Genomic DNA, 20,924 nt, shown 5'->3' with positions numbered 1-20,924 from the left:
CTAAATTCCATTTCCAAGTATTCCCAATTTTCTCTTTCGTTTGTGTGATAGCGACGGTGTAATAACGCAGATTTATCTCATAACACTTGATGTTTCATTGCAGAATCGTCATATGAGTCGGCTGAAGGAGTACATGTGATGATAAAGCTGATGGCTCACTCCAATGGCATTCAATATCTCAGACGTGTTCTTTAATGCATTGCTAAATAGATTTTTTCTGTCTGACTGTCCATGATAGTATGACCTGCATTCGTCATCAGTCGAAAGACACCTGGATATTTAAGTGGGTCATGTCAAAGTTTTGGGGATCGGAGTTGTGATCTTATCTTGATAAAGGGGGGAAATAAATACTACTTTATTTTCTGTATTTAAGTATTTTTGCCAGTTTTATAGAAATAGAGCTAATATATGTAAGCGTGATGAAAGCTCTGTTTTCCTGTTCATTAGAAAATCTCTAATCGCATGTCAGTTAAGTAGTCTATAGGTAATGCGCGCACGTTCTTGTGTGTGTGTGTGTGTGTTTTCGAAATAAACAACCTTTTAATTTTCCCAATCCCTTAGCCGAAGATCCAGAAATCGGAGTGAACCATTGGATTCGATTCATAGGTGAATTTTATTTTATGTTAGGATGTTGATTTGATGATTGAGGTGCTCCTAAAAAAGCACGAGCGAAGGTAGTCCATGCATCCAGACTAAGAATATATCCTCAATGTACCTTTCCCATAATTTTGATTTATGCTGGTATTCTTCTCGAACATTGTTTGAATGTTTCCATATAAAGATTTGCGAAAAGGCGAAAGAGGACAATCTAAGGCTAGACCAGAGCTCTGTTTGTACATTGCATTTTTATATTTGAAATATCCTGATGAGATACAGTGTTTGAGGAATGCCGTAACCTTCTTAGAGAATTTATCTTATGGCGGTACAAGATAACGTTAGCAAATAGATTTACTATACGAAAGCTTTCTAAAATGTCATCAATGGTACCGTTGCTGATTCCGGAAGGTTTCTATTTTCTGTTTTTATAAAGGCTGATAATTATAATTGACATTTTGATAATTGACATTTATGTCTTTAGGGGCGGAGCAAGATGCTTTTCATATTCCCCGCTACGCAGCTATTTTAAGAACATTTTCGAATAAATAAATAAATAAACAGCGAAAATATATTCTAGTTTAACTTTCCTCACGCAAGAATTAAGTGATCTTAAGCAGCTTTGTAAATATCTCACTGTTATCTTAAATGCCTTTACCTTTAGCAATTAACGGGATAATATTTAGGCATTACTTGGATATAACAACAAAATATGAGAAATTATTTTTTTTCATATGTAAAAATTGTTTTAAACATTAAGTATTATATATTTTCAATATACAAAAAAATAGTATTGAGTGTTTTTCTTAAAATAAGATAATTTTTATAAATTTACAATATTTGTTATTTACATAATATTAATACACCATTTTTAGTTTCATATGTAAAATATCTTAAAAATGAGCGACTGTTTTTTTTTTTTAATCTGTTATCTGTTAAGCAAAATTGATCTGTCTAATTATCTGATGTCTGATGTGGTTGTTTTTAACAGAAGTCTTGTGGGATGTCGCTCTGTAAAAATTGGTAGCGCGAACCTCTCTGAGAATCAAATCCAAGAATACACTTATAAAATTCCGTCTTGCGGCTGGGATCTCTGAACACAGATTCTTTTGTCTGAACAGTGAAATTAAGTAACCCAGCCATTTCAAAGAGTGTATAATCCTATAAGGGAATACTTTAGCTGCCTGGTTGTATGCTGATATGAGACACTTATGGACTTCCATTTTTTCAGTAGGTTGATACTGTGGAATCAAAAATGCTAAGGTACTGAATGTTTCGCAAATGACTATCATTTCCTTCTCAAAAGCTACTCAGTGAGATAAATGAAAATTAAGACTAATGTGAAAATGAAAATTAGAGGACATAATTGATTACATAAACCTTGAAATCATTAAACAACAAGCAAAATACATATTTGCCAAAAACAACGGGTACAAAATCAGCATTAGACATCACAATAGTAGATTATGAAACTGCAATTCTTACCCACTGGAAAATACTAATTAGTAGGCCTATTATCACAACTATTAAATTGCAGTTAGAACAAAAACCACAGAAAAAGAGATCTTGGAACTTCAGAAAAGCAAATTGGCTCAAATACACACAACTATTAGAAACATATTGCACTGGCACTCCTACTAGTTAAGAACTTGATCAGCAACTTCTAGAATTAATTAAGAACATACAAAGAACTGCAAACTCAATTCCCAAAGGACTCAGGGAAAAATAACTGGGTTCCATTTTGGAAAGTTTATAACATCAACGCTATTATCACCGAAAGAGATACCATCAACGAACAGTTAAAACAAAATAATACAGAAGAAAACAAAAAGAAGTTAATAGAATTAACTCAACAAATTGAAGATGAAATTTCAAACTGCAAACAAGAAAAGTGGGAAGAATTCTGCAACAAACTAGATCCAAGAAAAGAATCACAACAATGAAATATCATCAGATTATTAAATGATGCAACACTTCCAGATACTAATCACTCTTCAAACACAATCTCCTTGGGAATTAATACAGCAGCAACAAACAAACAGATGGCAAATATTCTAGCCAAATATTACTCAAATGTAAGCGAACACAACACAACCAACAATGAAGACAAAAGGTGCTGCTGGAAAATTACAAAACATCTACTAATAATGCAGAACCTATGCTTCTGAAGACCTCTTTACTCAGGACCTCACAATGATAGAATTAGAAACAGCAATTAGTCAAACTGACCCTGAAAAATCACCCGGTATAGATCTTATCTTTGGACATATGATTTAAAACATGGGAGTAAAAGCCAAAACCCGACTTCTAAAGATATTTAATCTAGAATACAGGTAAACTGCCAAAAATCTGAAAAACATCAGTCATTATACCCTTACTAAAACCTAACAAAACTCCTAGTGACTGTAAAAGCTACAGACCAATAGCTTTGACTAGTACTCTCTGCAAACTAAACGAAAAAATAACATATATTAGACTTATGAATTGGCTCTTAGAAAATAACAAGATCAACTTCTACCAAACACCATACAGGTTCCAACACAGTACAGAAGATCAATTATTTTATCTTCGCCAATCAAACACAGATGGCTTTCAAGAAAAACCACCAAAGAAGAAAACAGTAATTTTCTCAGATATTAGCTGCCTTCGATTGTGTGTGGAGACAAAAGGTAATAAAAATTGCATACGATACTGGAACAAGGGAGAATGAATTAATATGAATTTCAGATTTCATGAACGGAAGAAAAATTAAAGTAAAAGTTAATGGAACTTCTTCCAGCATATATCGAACTTGGGCTGTAATCCCACAAGGTTCTTTCTAAGCCCGCTTCTATTTTTCATCTATATGAACAATATTCATCCTCACGTGATAAATGACACAAAAATAGAATACTATGCGGATGAAATAGCAATTTGGCACACAAGCAGTAATCCTCACAATCTGAAAAGGTCCTAAATAAATCAATAAAAGGCTTAGAAAGATGGGCAAAGGAACTCAAATTACAGATAAATCCAGGAAAATCAAAGCTTAATATCTTCTCCACTGATAGAAAAAATAGACACAATTACATCCCCCAAATCAAATATATAATAAAATAGGAAAAGCAGTCTCGGAAATACTTCGGTCTAACCCCTAGATACTGAACTAAGATTTACAACCCATATCACAAATATATCTAATAAAACTCTTAAAAAGCTTTATATAATCAAAAGGATTTATGGAACAAAGTGGGGTGCAAAACCGTATACAGCATATACAGCACTCATACTACCCACTATGGAATATGCCTCAACAATCTGGGCTCGAGCTTCCACTAGCTCTAAAGAAAAGTTTGACAGAGTACAATGAAGAGCAGCAAAAATTATCATAGGTGCAGTCTGATCCACAAATACTTTAAAAGCTCAATGTGTGGGCTTCACATACTTGAAGACAGAAGAAAACTCTCCACAGTTAAATTCACTAACAGAATCAGGAGCCACCAACAGAATCACATGTCACTCAGGACTTTCGATGTCTGGATAAGAAAATCTAGACTAAAGAGATCATCTACTTTAGAATATGATCATGAAATTAGAAAACAGATTGACTTCGAGCACCTGCCCATTGAAATAAACAAATAGCCATTCTTTCCCACAAAACTACCAAAACACGCAATGATTAACTTAAATCTCCTAGAACTATGTTCAAAAAATGATTCACAGTAGGTAAATAAAAGAAAAGGACTTGACACTATACACCACTTTAATAATCTAAACCACGTCATTGCCTACACTGACCGATCATCAGATGAATCACTCCACCAACTCACCTGGACCGGAAACCAAGGAGGAGCAGGGTTTTTTATAACTCTACCTGGAGGTTAGAAAATGCAATTCGAAACCACAACCTGGCAAAATAGCTTAAATGTTCACTTGTGAACTAACAGCCATACAAGCAGCTCTTAATTTCTATCTCTCTCTAATCCAGTAATAAATACTACAGAAGGAATAACCATCTACAGCAACTCAAAATCTGCACTTGAAGCATTAAAAATGGAAAAACAAAACTCTCTCAGGAAATTCATGAACAACTAACAACTTTAAATTTGAAAAATAAGAACTGCACACTGCAATGGATACCAGCTCATGTAAATATTGAAGGCAATTAGAGAGCAGATAGACTAGCCAAAGAAGCAAGATACTTACTTCAAAAATTACACCCACTATCACTAACTGATGCTCACGATGTCGCCAAATGAAGACTGGTAAAACAAACTATCAAGAAGAAGAATAAAATCAGTGAAATTAATGAAAATAGAGAAATAACCACAATCATCACCAGGCAAAGAACGGAACATTTTTAAGGCATGAAAATTCATCCATACGGCACTAGAAGTTATGAAACATGCAAGAACTGTCCAGGATTCGAACTAACACCTGCCCATATCTATTCTTGTCCAGCAATTGCCGCTGCTCTACAGAAAATTGACAATAACCCTAAAGAAAAGCTCTACTCCATCAAAGTTCAAGAAATTGCCAAAGCAGTTCTACAGGCCCACGGTCATATCTAGAAGCTCTTCAGTGGACTCGACAACAACAACAATAACAAATGAAAATTAAGGTCATTTGCGAAATATATCGTACCTGCAGTACCTTAGCATTCGGCTTGTAAACAATGGCGGTTGGCATTAGAGTTGATCGATAGTCCTAATTTATAGCTGGCGAAACATATCGCAAAATCAAATTACAATATGTGTTCATGTCCGGAGGCAACTGGTAGGTGTTTTGGTCATGACGGAGTTGGATTTCCTAGAATACGAATATAGATGTTGGAAGAATAATATGGCAGTAGAATTACCGAATTTGAAAGAAATGGAAGCAAGGTTGGATACATTTGTGACTGTTAACTTTAAAATGAAACAATAAAAAGAATGCAAATAAGCTAAACAAATGAGGAATGTTCTGTGGCTATGTTTCCGGAATAACACTTCTATGAGACCGGCTAACACCTTCCGTTGAAAAGCCCTTACAGGGGTTCTTCGCATCCATAAACTAGTCATTCTCACCAAAATACAACCTCTCTACCAAGTGAGCTGCGATGCTTTGCTGCAACACATCAAGTCTTACATTGATTTCAACATATTCCACCTTACACAAAAGCTGTAAAAAAAGAAAAAATGTTTGGAAAAAACTCATGGGTGTTTGTTGATATTCTATAATGTTCTACCATGTCTGATACCCTCTTTCTCCATTTCCAGAATATCATTTTGCACATTGTACTTTCATCCACTGTCTTCCTCCTTTACATAAATAATATTTTTTCACTGATCTCAAATTCTTTCCATAGCTTTTATGATAACAGTTTGTTTCATTTCATGCTACTTCATTTTACAAATTTGAAGTCTTGAGCTATTTGCAATCCGCAAGATCCTTCATAACCAGTGCTTCAATCATTGATCTCATTATTTTCGTGCGGGGGGGGGGTATCTTTTTGAACCAGAATGCTATCAAAACACAATCCATTCTCATTTTACTCAAAGTAAGACTACACTTCTCCACTCATCCATGATCATATCAGATGTCCACACAAATTCAAACCTCTCATCTATTTCAATAGATGTGGGATAATATATTTCAATTCCTATAATACAGCATATTAAAAAATTTCGTTATTCTCTTCGTAAAGCAAACTTTATAATCCATTTATTCCTATCAGCTACTCATTGATTTCGACGAAGCTCTTGGATTGAAAAGATGTGGGTTCGAATCCAGTCTATGAAGCGATCATTTATGGCTTTTGAGATGAACGCGAATTAGTCGGAGGTGCAGGTTGCTTAATCCCTCAAAACAGGAAGAACAAACGCAATTCACAGACCTAATAAACTGGCTTAGTTGGTTTGACTGTAATTCCAAATAACCCAACCTTATCTATCAGCTCACTTATTTAAAATTAAACCACCATATTAAACTAATCTTGGCAGTAAATTGTGACCGAATCTTAAAAACTAGAAGTGACAAAAATCCTTTTCTTATTACTGTACGAAATAAGAATTACTTGTTCTCTCCAATACCAGAAGTCTGAAAATTTAATAGAAATTTATGACGAGCTCATATCTTAGTGAGACGAGAAATTAATTTCCTGTTATTACAATGACGTTTATATATTCAAAACAATTAATAATAAAGCTGACTCAGACAACTTTAAAATTCAATGCCTAGTTAAGGAAGAAAATTAATCTTTCATTTGACAAACTACTTGAAATGAGAATTGTAGAAGGAGGAGGAGAAAAGCTTTCCTTTCACAGCAATATTTTCGAATTGATGTTGTCTTCGCAGTGCGACTTGATAATCTTCCTTTCTGACATATGTGTGTCTAATTAGGGATTATACCCTTGAATTATTGACACGTTTAATCCCTTCCTACAGCAAACAAAGTAATCCAGAATTGTTCATCTTTTACCGGCAAAGACATATAATTGATTCATTTACTAACTTCTTTCAAACGACTTATTTTAAGAAGAGAAAATCAAGCTTAGATAATTCAGAGTCAGCGATTCACTCAGATGAAGACTGCGTATCTGAAATTTTCCTTTAATTCACATCAAGACTTGTCATATTAAACCTTGCTTCGTGTTTCCAATGAGCAAAGCTCATCATGCTTACTTAAAAGACACCAAACATTGTAATCCAGAAGATGATAATCAATTACTTCAGCCGTGTTATTCCTTCCGGCGGGTATCGCTTATGTCTACAAAATCATCCTTAATCCGACAGGAACGTCAAAGATGGATTAAAAATTAAAACCTTCATTAGATGAAGAATGAGAGCGCGATATCCAACAAACGGACCTGTTCTCGTTTATGACAGAAACAAATTAGAAACAAGTGCATGAATCCTTTGCTTTATTTAGCACAAACCCGAAACAGAGCATAAACATACAAAACTTCCTTTGCTGTTGTTGTTATTATTATTATTATTATTATTATTATTATTATTACAAATGCTGAACTTTGCTGTCTGAATCCAACCAGCGAGCGGTTGTAAATCTATATTACGTAGTATTGATGATGTACTAGGGTTAGATAAATCAAAACCCCGCTCCTGAGATCAAAGATGGAACTATTTCAAGCCATTTCATGCCTATAATGAGTAGGGTGATGAGGAGATGGAATAAGTGATGACGTTTATCTACTACCTGAAAACTTTCACAAATATCCGAAGCGGACTTCGAATCCACAGTCTATTGGTTAGACAGAGAGAGAGAGAGAGAGAGACAAAGTGTTACTGACTAAGCTGGTGGAGTCATCTTCTTCTCCTCTACGCGTTTATCCCGCTTCCAATGCAGAGTCCGCGTGGTACATTGTGATACGATTTTTTATTAGCACAACCCCAACCGGCCTGTCGCCGAGCCTGCCGCTGGGGGGGGGGGGTTTGACCATAGCAGCGTGTATTCAGGGGGTAGGTTTGCCTGCTTGCGGGATGAAAAATCACAGATAAACTGGAGGGAAAAGCCCTGCTGTCCACGCCCAAGACCGGCTAACTTGGCTATGGCTGAGAAAGATCCTTAAGCTCCTCACGTCGTCGACGGGAATCGAGCCTAGGACACTCCTTCCCCAGGTATATGGTTGCGAAGCGCATAGCCACTAGGCTAACCGCTCGGACAAGCTGGTGAGTCATCTATCCCATTTATATATCCGTTTTATAAATTTCTTGAAATTTTAGAACAGCCAAACTTACGAAACTATCAAGAGCAGGTTTTTTCAGCTTTTCTTACGATGGAACACTTCACAAATCCTGAAATTTTAACCAAATACCTTGGTTTGAGTCGAGTATCATCGGTCTCGTATTCAATGTAAAGCTAAGCACACAACATCGCCCCAGCAGGCTGTATCGCATTGCAAAAATGCGACAGTGCACACTACAGGCGCCGGGCCGCATCGCATCCCACTGACCTTGTTTGTGACCGCACGTTTCCTAGAATAGATACCTCTGTACTTCACTGGCGCTCGGAAGTGTCGACAACCGCGGGCAGCTGAGTCAAGACCTGACCTTAATAGCACAATCCACACGCAAAGTGAGGAGCGCCTGATTTTCAAATACGTTTGATCTTGTCGCACTTTGAACTATGTTCCGCTGAACATAGTTTGGGAAACGCTGATGTGGAGAAATTATTTTTCAAAACAGTTGGTCTTACATAAAATCCCAAGGCACAAAGATATTTCCGGCTTGGTTAGTCCAGTCGAATCCTGCCATTAGCATGAATGTTTTCGATTATCTTTAATTGAGAGATGATTTCTAAGTTCCTGTATTAGATCATCGCCTGGCTTATTGCAGGCCTAAAGTTAGTTGAAAAATTCCCATGTTTGATATCTAGAGCAGGGTTTACGGACTATGAAAATCGAAAAATAATCCTTAGCCCGCTATAGCGGGCTAAGTACTTATAGGTTTAAAAAAATCTTTCGTGGGTGGAAGCCACATAAAAAATATTATCAGACATGACTGCAACTCTACAAAAACAAGAGTCGCTTATACTTTAGACCTAACCATACCTTTCGACTAAGAAATACTGCTAACTAAATTATACCGTAGTCTATTGGAATAAGAAAATTCAGCACTGAATATTTGGTTGAAGAAATATCTGTTAGATAGACCAAAAGTAATAAAACATGAGACACAAATCATAGCCTGAATATACAAATATGACATAGAGGTGCAATACTAATATTATCGCCTACCTTGTTCACCAGATACGTCAATGACATTCATCATAACTTGCACAAACATACACGCACGCGCGCGAATCAGATTATATCAGTATGCTGACGATGGCCCACTGTTTAGAATACATAAGCACATCAACACTGTTCCTTCCACAGTACAAACAGGAACTTAACGAATTGAAAACCTGCTTTTTCTGTACTTAATAATAAGACACGCCCCTTAAAAATAATACTACTAACTATAAAGAACCATAAAACAAACACTCGTTTCTAGCCACATATCGTAATGTCTTTAAAAGTGTTACTGAAACTTTTTTGAGAGCGCCTACTACTTAAAATAATTTTAGCGAAACCCTGTATGAAAATTTTCATTAAAATTATTGAAATATAATAAAATAAAATCGGCATTATATAAATATTGCAACAACTCGCTTAAGGCTTAATTTAACAAAGTTTAGGTCTCTGGGAGATTGTGTGTGTGTGTGTGTGTGTGTGTGTGTGTGTGTGTGTGTGTGTGTGTGTGTGTGTGTGTGTGTGTGTGTGTGTGTGTGTGTGTGTGTGTGTGTGTGTGTGTGTGTGTGTGTTAGGAGAAATATTTGCAATCATAACAGTAAATTCCCCTTATTTTGATCGAATTTATATTCAGAATCGCGATATTTAAATTTACCATTTGAATAAGATTATTTTAATAGCTAAATATATAGTATATCATGCAAAAACGACACTGAATTTAATAGTTGTAATAATGAATGATCTTACTATACGATAATGCAGTTCCATAACGCAGATGGTTATTTGAGTACTATCTTTAGTGCGTAAAGATGTGCGGTGCATGATAACAGATATAAGAAATTATCACATATTAAACTTCAAATTTGGAGAAGAAATTCAGGTAAACATAACAGTAGACAAAAAATTATAGTTCTTATAAGAACTGGGCGATGGACTGAGTCCTTGACTCTTTATCCCGTCATCTGAATGAAGAAAATCTGTGTGGATGGAGTGTTATTGAGCTAAAAAGCTCTAGTCATGGCTGGGTAACGGCAATAGCTGAGCCTCAGTTAAAACTTCATTGGCTACAGCATTGCCATTTGTTACCCTGGAAGTCCTGAAAAGGACTTTCTCTCTGTATCTCTGAAGGCCATTTTCACAAACAAAAAAATTAGTCCTTATAAGGACTGGCTTAAAGGGGCGAAGCAAGAATGCTTTTCTTCTTCCCCGTTATCTGTAGAGGTCAGTGTATGGATAAGGTGTTATTGAGCATTTAATATAAAGCTCTGATCATGGCAGGAGGGTAACAGCAATAGCCGAGCCTCAGTTAGAACTTCACTGGCTACGGCATTGCCATCCATTACCCTCCAAGGGTATTGGATTAAATGAATCAATCACCGCATCTCAAATCTCTCGTATGGGTTAATATTTCAATTACATTATATTAAATATTTAGTGTATTTATTATTTATGATTTATTTCATCTCATACTTAATAAAAAGTAAAAAACTCTTCATATCAATAAAAATTAATACTTTGTTTCTTTTTGTATATACAAAACTCCATTTCAAGGAACATATTTGTGCATCTATAAGTTAAAACTCTGTAGACCTTGCTGTCCTCCTAACAGATTTATTTCTTTGAAGAAAATTACGTAAGAAATTAGGTCAAACTTTTATCGGTCAGATTAAAATAGAATCAGATATCCAATCAGATCTCTAAAGGAAAAGATAAATAAAAATTAAGTAAAATAATTTAAAACAAAGGGAGCATTACTTTAAATTTCAAATCTTGAAATTTCTTTGCCTTGAAAGCAACAACTATTAGAAGGCGCGCGCGCGCGCACACACACACAGGATAATAAATTACAAAATAAATTAGTTCCTTATATAAAAACAAAATGACTTGCTAGAAAGCAAAACAACAGTAAATTTAATTACATAAATAAATCAGTATTTTTACTTGTATCTTCAAGTTTACGATACCACTTGATGTGCAACAAAGAATGCTGAATATCTTGATTCAGTTCTTAGTCTTGTTAATTACTGTTAATGGAATTATTGATTCTTGTCGCACAGATAATAGTCAGTATACGGCTAGTCTGATGCTTTATTTTATGATATTTTATTTTTAATTTTCAGCACCGCAAATCTGGTCTTCTTTCAGCGCATGGCCATAATAAGACATCTCGTAGAGTTTATATCCGTTATCACTGTAAAAGGGCTACCGTTTTTTTGTAGAAATGAGAAATAATAATAATAATAGTTTCAAAAGAAATGACGGATTATTATTATCGAATTAAAGAAATTAATTCATCTCCATTTTGATTCCAGATGTTTCTATTTTACTCTCGCTACATATAGTGTACACTAGTAGACACACATACTGTATTTAGTGGTGCAATAAAGCTACTTGTTTTCCTTGTATTTGCAGTATAGTGCTTGTTGGGGTGGGGATATTTATCTATCACTATACAGGGATATTTTCATTCTTCTTCCAAAAATAGAGGTAGCGGGAAAAACTGTTTTATTTGCTATGAATAAAATTAATCCTTCTATGTCTTATAACAAGTACGCCAGTGGCAATAAATTATATATTTCGTAATTTCTGTTTATCTGTCCTTCTCAGTTTACTATGTGATATTAAACCCAAGATATTATACTGAGTTTTGGAAGGTGACGGATATGCTTGGGACTTCACCTTTCACATGGTTCGGTGGTATTGTATAACTCCATTGCCCTCGGCCCAGATATAAACGTTTTAAAAACACTGATTTAAAGTATTAAACTAGTTTTACTGTTTTAATTCTTCACACTTCAATGAGTAAGTGTTCGAAAAACATCAGTCATATATATGGTTCCTTGCGTAAGCAAAGACATCGAAAGAAAAGGGACTGAGGATCTGCTGCAAAAATAAGGACATTTTTGTCTTTTTTGTTAATTTTCTTGAATCCATTCAAAATTTAAAAAAAAAAAAAACTCAGTTTCTCCTTTGAGTACTTGTTATTTTTACTGCATTAAGTCTGTGTGTATAGCAAGCATGGCTAGAATACAGCTAGAATACACACTGGTTTAGGGGATGTGAATTATATTGATTTGGTTAATGTTATTCTAGTCTTGTATCAGCGACTATCCTCAACGTCTGCGTTAAGTTTAGCTCAGGATATTGGGATGGCTGTGATCTAGTAATTTTGAGTTGACGTTGTGTCCAGAATAAATTAGAGCACATAACAAACTGACCTCAAAGCTGTAGACGTGTCCGGCTAATCTGTTCCAATAAAAACAAACTGAATAACCTCTTCTTTACAAGTGCATTAACACTGATCAAGAAGGGTGATTGATAAAGCCATCTACAATCCCATGTAATTTGGTTTTCCAGTAATTTATCGTAGTACAGCTACCTTTTAAGATACCTAAAAATTCGGTTAAACCAGATAACTTTATGGAAGTTGGGTTTAGATTAAATTAAGTTAGTGCCCGGATGATTTAGAATCTTGATTCATGTTGAACTTTCTGGAGTAAAAATACCTGAAACAAAATGGAATGCAAAGATATAACATATGAACAATTTTTAGAAATCGACATTTCGCTCAAGCTAGCATTATCAAAGACACTTTAATGATAGACATTCAGCGAAGACCAAATATTTTAATAATATTTGCTATAGGATGTTATTTATTTAACCAAGTATTTCCAGCCGAAGAACTTTAAAAACCGACTGAGCTAGAATGAGATGTTTTGCGATAAACCCATTGAGTTTATCAACATACCTAATGGGTACCAACATGTCCATTGGGTATGTTGATACACAGCTGGGATCTTGTTTACAATGGAACATTGGAGTATGGAAACTCTTCTTAAAATGGATACTAATTTTAAATTGATTGTCTTTTAAATTATATGAATTTATTAGAAATATCCCAAAACATTGCCTAATAAATACACAAATCATTGCAAAAGTTCTTGGGTTATCATATTTTAGATGTTTTTCATATAAAAACGATATAATTTAGATATTATTTTGAGTAGAGAAAGAATGTTTTGGTACCCAAGAGTGTAATGACATTTGATTTGTTGTGCGCATGTACATCGTTTTTTTTTTTTTTTTTTTTTTTTTTTTTTTAGGGGAATCGATTCCCCATTAGCTTCCTTCTTAAATGTGGTTGTGCATGTATCCCATAAATAATCACGAAGCATTTTTTTCTTCTTTCAGCTATGTAGAGCAAAAGAATAATAAATTAGGATTTCGGATCATAACAGGCCTTATGACCTTTTCATCGCTTTGCCCAAACAATGGTCAGTAATGGAGTAGGTTAAGAACTTCAGACAGTCCATTGGATCATGGAAGAAACAAAAGGAGATGGCAAAGGAGGATAGAAAGAGAGAAAATAATAAAATATTATAATCACCAGAGAACAAAGAACGAATAAATCTAAATAAAATTATGTAAATAAAATTACAGAGTAGGCGAAAGCAGGATAATAAAATATTAAATTAATAGAACACAAAAGAAGAAAGAGAAAAAAGAAGGACCTGACAGGCAATAATTCACAACTCTGTGTTTGTACAGTTTGATACAGTGTTGGGGATCGTGTCTCTTTTATAAAGAGGAACGTTTCGCAAAAAGGGACGAAAAGTATTGGCGGTGTGGAGATGATAAAAGTCCAGAAATATTAGATAGAAGGAAGGGAAAATTTATAAATTCCAGTTTAATGCAGTAGTTTTATATATTTAGAACTTAGAACAAACATTTAATATTCTGTATCTGTATACATCTTCTCCTAAAAACAAATTTATAAAAAGTTGTATGAACTTTTATATAAATGCCAAAATAAAGCCAATTAAGTCATTAATAAAAAAAATCTTTTAAATACGCAATTTAAAAGTCACACCTTTTTCAATAATAAATGTGTTTGAGGTATTAAATTCATCTAGGGAGGATAACGGATGGCGAAAAGTCCTTTTTAGGACTTCCAGGGTAACAAATGGCAATGCTGAAGCCAATGAAGTTTTAAGTGAGGCTCGGCTATTGCCGTTACCCAGCCATGACTAGAGTTTTTTTAGCTCAATAACATCTCATCTACACAGATTTTCTTCATTCAGATGACGGGATAAAGAGTCAAGGACTCAGTCCATCGCCCAGTTCTTTTAAGAACTTTAAGAATAACGGATGGCGAATTTGACAGGTCCTTTTTAGGACTTCCAGGGTAACAAATGGTAATGATGTAGCCAATGAAGTTTTAACTGAGGCTCGGCTATTGCCGTTACCCAGCCATGACTGGAGCTTTTTAGCTCAATAACACCCCATCCACACAGATTTTCTTCATTCAGATGACGGGATAAAGAGTCAAGGACTCAGTCCATCGCCCAGTTCTTATATAACGGATGGCAATGCTGTAGCCAATGAAATTGTAACTGAGGCTCGGCTATATTTGCTGTTACCCTCCTGTCATGATCAGAGCTTTAATAGCTCAATAAAACCTTATCCCTACACTGTCCTCTACAGATAAAGGGGAAGGTGAAAAACATTCTTGCTTCGCCCCTTTAAGCCAGTCCTTATAAGGACACATACATATACGTATATACTGCGCGTGTCCTAATCGTTTGCATTGTGACAAGAGTTAAGGTTCTGCGCACTATAGAAATGATCAATAGGTCTTTGTTTCTTGATAAAATTATCTGCACAATGCCTCTGTTACCTATCTCCTTTAGGAATGCTAATAAAGTGAACATGTGAAAGGCAATTCTTTCATTCATTGGAAACTTCGAGCACGTTTATTGCATTTTGATTATGATAGATGGCAGATAATACAGTGGAACCCTCCCAATAACGGATGTTAGTTGGTTCTACAGTGTAATCAGCTTTCCTTGTGTTTTTATTAGCAGTTTACCAAACGTTCTCCGAGGGATGAAAAGTTTCAGAACCTCCTCAGGGTGTCGCGTCATAGAGAGAAGCATGTTAATAACCTCCAAAGAGCCCAACAATGGCAAACAGCAGCTCCCTCGTGTGTCATTATTGGCAGACTAATGGTGGAAACTATTCAACGTAATTAGGTAGGGAAAAACTTGTTTGGACGCAAATTCCGTACAATAATTAATTTACATTAAAATCAGCCGACACTTCGTTCAACTAGGACATTGTGTGTGTGTGTGTGTGTGTGTGTGTGTGTGTGTGTGTGTGTGTGTGTGTGTGTGTGTGTGTGTGTGTGTGTGTGTGTGTGTGTGTGTGTGTGTGTGTGTGTGTTTGCCGGAATAAATTACTTTCTTGGTGTTGTGTAACCTTAGAGATCGTCAGATTTTAATTTCTCATTTCTATACAAATAGCACTGTTGGATACAACAGATGAGGATGTAGAATAAACAGCTCAATATTTTCGTATGTTGATTTAATAGTTAATTACGCGCGGAAAATTACAATATAAGAATGTTTTTTCTTAAGGTTTAATTTCGGTTTAGAAATCTATTATTTTAAATGTAATTAATGTAAAAGTTAATAGAAAACAGAACTGTTCTAAATTTCCATTAGAAACAATGGAAAAGTTAAGCCTATTATTTTCGTTTTCTTCAAGTAAGTATAAAGTATATTTTTCACCTAATTTTGATATCGATGTAACGATTATTTTTTTCTTTTGTAGAAGTTAAGCTGGGAAAAGGAAAACTCGAAACAAAATTCAGATCCAAATCACGTTATATTTTTTTAGTCAAGGTATCTTTCTCTCTCTGAGTATTGTCTGTCTTAACAAACCCGATAAAAGTCATTTCTCTTATTTACTTCCGAAAGACGGTATCCAACTACCTTGAGGCAAATTTTTCCAAACGTTAACTTAATGGCTAACACTTCTGTATCGAGTTTTCGATTTTTCATACTGTTATCCCTACTGGATACAGTAAAACGAACAGTGAGACACTTTTTTGTTGTATTTTGTTTCTTTCAACGCTTATCACATGCAGATTTACAGATTCTGTAACTCGGCAACCGTCGTGTGTACAAAATTCAGCATAGGAGAAAACTAGATAACAACTTAAGTAGGCATCTCTCAGAAGAGGAGGGATGAATTCTTTTTTTTTGGTTTTCTTTCTTCATCATATGCGATATTTATCGGCCAAAGAATGCAGGAATCCTGGAGGATAATGACGCCAGTTGATTTTATCATCACTCCTGTTTCTCGCTATTTGTATGTGTGTTGTTCGGATGCAACTCTTGAAGGGTGACATGTTTTGTTTCCTTTATGTTTTCTTGGAACGGTTCCTCTGTTAGCAAAGAAAGAAAGCAGAATCATTTGGATACTTTGAATGTGCGTATTAAGTTAATACACCTTTTACTATTTTAAATAATTTTTCTACTATTTCTTAATTCAAATTAATTGAATTAAAAAATAGAAGGGCTAATTTCAGAAGCTCTCTAGTCTAGTCTGTTTTTGAAACTTCAAGTATCTATAAATTATGCTACGAAATATTTGAAACTTCAAGTATCTATAAATTATGCTATGAAATATAAATGCATCTATATAATATGTCCTATTTCTATAAAGGAATTTTTATAGAAATACAAAATTTTAAATTTATAACGCAATTATTTCGAAGACACCATTTTATTTTCTGTTGAAGGTAATTAATAGAGACCGTGTGGAAGACGCACATTAGACTGGAAAGTGGATTGATTCATTCAATCCAATACCCTTGGAGGGTAAGGGGTGGCAATTCTGTAGCCAATGAAGTTCTAACTGAGGCTCGGCTATTGCTGTTACCCTCCTGCCATGATCAGAGCCTTAATTGCTCAATAACACCTTATCCCTACACTGTCCCCTACAGATAACGGGGAATATGAAAAGCATTCTTGCTTCGCCCCTTTAAGCCAGTCCTTATAAGGACTAAGGCACATTAGACTCTCGACTATCCGGAGCCCTGATTTTATCACGGAGAATTATAATATAATATAATAATACAGTAATTCTCCGTGATAAAATGAGGAATACGTACTGTGATTTACCTTGCCAAGGCGTTGCAAGCGGGCGTCTGCTACAATCCTCCTACGTGGCGTGTGCATAACACAAGTTGAGACATGCAAAGTGCGGATTTGCCCGCTTCGTCAGTTGTGTATCGGATGTCCACAAGTGCAGAATACGTTTGCCACTGTTCCTGGTTACGTTAGTAAATTGTTGTTTGGTGTGCTTCGTTGTTTTTTTAATTAAAGATTACGAAATGGGTGATAAACGAAAAAAGTTTGTAGTGACTATGAAGGATAAACTACGCGCTATAAAGCGATTAGACTCTGGGGTAAGGACAAAAACTGTTGCTTCAGAGGTAGGAGTCGGGAAAAGTACAGTTGGAGACTGGAAGAAAAATCAAGTAGAAATTTAAAAGTGGTGTGTGCTGCCCAAGCTAGTGGAAGTGGAATGAAAGTAAGAAAAACGATGCTGAAAGGTAAGCATAAAGAAGTTGAGGAAGCTTTATTTTTGTGACATGAACACTTAAGAAGGAAAGGCTTGCCTGTTACTGGGTCGATATTGCAGGAAAAAGCATTGCAATTGAAGCCACAAATACATGCAGAAGGAGAAGATTCAGAATTTAGTGCCAGTGATGGATGGTTATATCGGTGGAAAAAACGATTCAGAATTCGCCAGATTACCTAAGTGGGGAGGCTTTATCCGCTGATAAAGAGGCTGTACTTTTGTTCAAAGACTATCTTTTTAAGCTTATTGAAAATGAGGGAATTTCTGGGGAGCAGTTCTACAACTGCGATGAGACCGATTTAAATTATAAGATGCTCCCTACAAAAACGCTTGCATCAAAAAAAGAAGAAGCCGCTGCACCAGGATACAAGAAAAGCAAGGAACGAGTCACCATCTGGACTTGCAGTAATGCAAATACAAGCTTAGGCTTACGTTAATAGGAAAATCAAAGAAACATAGAGCTTTTAAAAAACTGAAAAATCAGGAATCACCACCCCTACATTACACACATCAAAAGAAAGCATGGATGAATTCAGAAATCTTTAAAACCTGGTTCCAAAATGAATTCGTACCGACTGTAGAAAAACATTTGAAAGAGAATAATTTGCCGAGAAAAGCTGTGCTACTTCTTGACAACGCACCTTCTCATCCTGCCAATGACGAACTCACAGATGGAGACATCAAAGCTTTATTTTTACCACCCAATGTGACTGTTGTTTGTCAGCCGATGGACCAGGGCGTCCTTAAAATGTTAAAGAAAACGTATCGTCCGCGTCTTCTTAGTTCGTTGATATCAGCGATTAATAATAATGAAGACTGCGTAACCACTCTGAAAAAGATTGACTTGCTAGATGTCATACGGTGGTCGGCCGAAGCATGGGAAGAGATTCAAAACATACTTGTAAAGTATAATAAAATTAGTTTAATCCTTTATCCAAGTGTGAGCAAACAAAGTTTGCGCCTGAAGTATCTTCAGGACTAGGGTAAGGTGATACAGCACCAGAGCAACTCGTTGCAAAGGTGGAGAAAGCTACCAACACGCCTATCTCAGTATCTCCTATAATGCAAAACACATCTCCTTGCGGATATGTCTAATGTTATGCATTAAAGGAAGGGCCACTACCCAGACTAGTTTCGACCTTTATTGAGGTCTCTTCAGTGGGAGCCAGGCCGTAGTGGAAATACCAGGCAGAAGCATTAGCAGGTCATCTCCACCTATAGGAGTTGCCAAATGGTGTGCCACCCTTTTTTAATAAATTACTCTGGATTTAGAGAAAGATGACCAAGTGAAAAAATAAACTTTCAACATATTTCTCTAAATCCAGAGTAATTTATTAAAAAAGGGTGGCACACCATTTGGCAACTCCTATAGGTGGAGATGACCTGCTAATGCTTCTGCCTGGTATTTCCACTACGGCCTGGCTCCCACTGAAGAGACCTCAATAAAGGTCGAAACTAGTCTGGGTAGTGGCCCTTCCTTTAATGCATAACATTAGACATATCCGCAAGGAGATGTGTTTTGCATTATAGGAGATACTGAGATAGGCGTGTTGGTAGCTTTCTCCACCTTTGCAACGAGTTGCCCTGGTGCTGTATCACCTTACCCTAGTCCTGAAGATACTTCAGGCGCAAACTTTGTTTGCTCACACTTGGATAAAGGATTAAACTAATTTTATTATACTCTAACCAAGTGAAAAAATAAACTTTCAACGAAAAAATAAACTTTCAATACTTGTAAAGTCTTGGAAAACTCTTTTGGACCATGAAAGTGGACATTTCAACCTTGAACTCGTGTGTGAAACCGAAGTGGAAGATGAAAACGATAAACTTGTTTCGTTGCTCAAAAATGTACCGAGATGTGACAGTGTGAATGCAGAGGACATTACAGAATGGATGTCAAATGACGAAGTTGATGAAATAACTGACAACGATATTGTGGAAATGGTGACACAGGGGGAAGCAGAAGAGGAGGAGGAGGAGGCATCCTTAGTTGATAGGAAAAATCTCATCCCACATTCGGAAGGGTTCAAGACGATTGAGGCACCGCTGCAGTATATTAGTGAGCAGGAGAAAGCGACGCCCAGGAGAGCATTTCGAGTCTCTGGCGAGGGTGCTCTCCGGCATGGCCCGTGAGGGACCTGTCGGTGAATACTTCTCCCTGGAATATGAGCGGTTCTGTTCGGTGGGGGGGGGCGTCACTGAGTGGAGCCAACGATGAGTTAGACGGTCTTTTGGCCACTATTGAGTGGTCTAGAGGTCGTCTTAATTTTTAGAGACGACTTTACTTAAATAAAAGCTCATACATGTCGTACGAGGCGACAGAAATGGGTATTCAGGGAGGGTAATGGATGGCAATGCTGTAGCCTTCATTCAGGCTCGGCTATTGCTGCTATCCTCTTGCCATGATCAGAGCTTTATATATATATATATATATATATATATATATATATATTGACAAATGACCAGAAGAATACCCGCAATGGACACAGTTGTAGTACATTGGCTGCATACCGTTTAGCTACTGCTGTCGTAATTCCAAGAGTAATAACGATTTATATATATGCTAAAATAGTACACAAAGATGTACATTTTAGTATTCATTTAAAGGGATTTCCTTGGATTACTTTTCAGGCAATTAGGGGACACTGACAGTTGGTGACACAACCAGTCCGTCTTTAAAATGAAGAAAATAAATGTTATTAATATTTATTTTTAGATAAAATAGAAAAGAAAGCTCTTAATATAATTATTATTAATATCCTACGCTTTAGGATGTCGCTGACAACAGTAAAAGTTAATAATTGAAAAATGAAAAGATAAACGATTAAGTATTATAGAATGCTATTTTACATTTACACGGGACGACAAGAAAACACAAAAAGAACTATATTGATAATTTTTGTCAGCATAAAGAACTCATTTCCGGTTAGCTCATAGCTCTTGATGGAGTGCTTTAATTTGATAATGGCTCGTAAGCTTTCGTTTCTCAACAATTTTCAGTCAGATAGCTGTAGAACGCATTTGAAATCTAATAATAATAATCTGCGATACTTGCGATTAATACTTATGCATAAATATATATAATATATTTCTGTGAGTAAATTGCTTGTTTTACTGACCGGTTTCCAGGATTAAGGAGAAAAAACTCTGTCATATCAGTATGAAACCGAGCAACTCACCTTCAGTTGA

At 35.8% G+C, this 20,924-nt stretch overlaps 1 protein-coding gene across 1 annotated transcript in view; it reads left to right on the top strand.

The window, feature by feature from the left end:
• The window catches only part of LOC150106947 (cell adhesion molecule Dscam1-like), a 322,565-nt gene that overhangs the window by 281,016 nt on the left and 20,625 nt on the right, over positions 1 to 20,924 (top strand). The gene's annotated exons all lie outside the window — the stretch shown is intronic.

Source organism: Typopeltis vanoorti, chromosome 5, assembly GCF_054136105.1.
Source record: "Typopeltis vanoorti isolate ZY-2024b chromosome 5, IOZ_Tvanoo_1.0, whole genome shotgun sequence".
Classification (NCBI taxonomy): Eukaryota; Metazoa; Arthropoda; class Arachnida; order Uropygi; family Thelyphonidae; genus Typopeltis; species Typopeltis vanoorti.
This window is presented reverse-complemented; position numbering and strand designations above follow the sequence as displayed.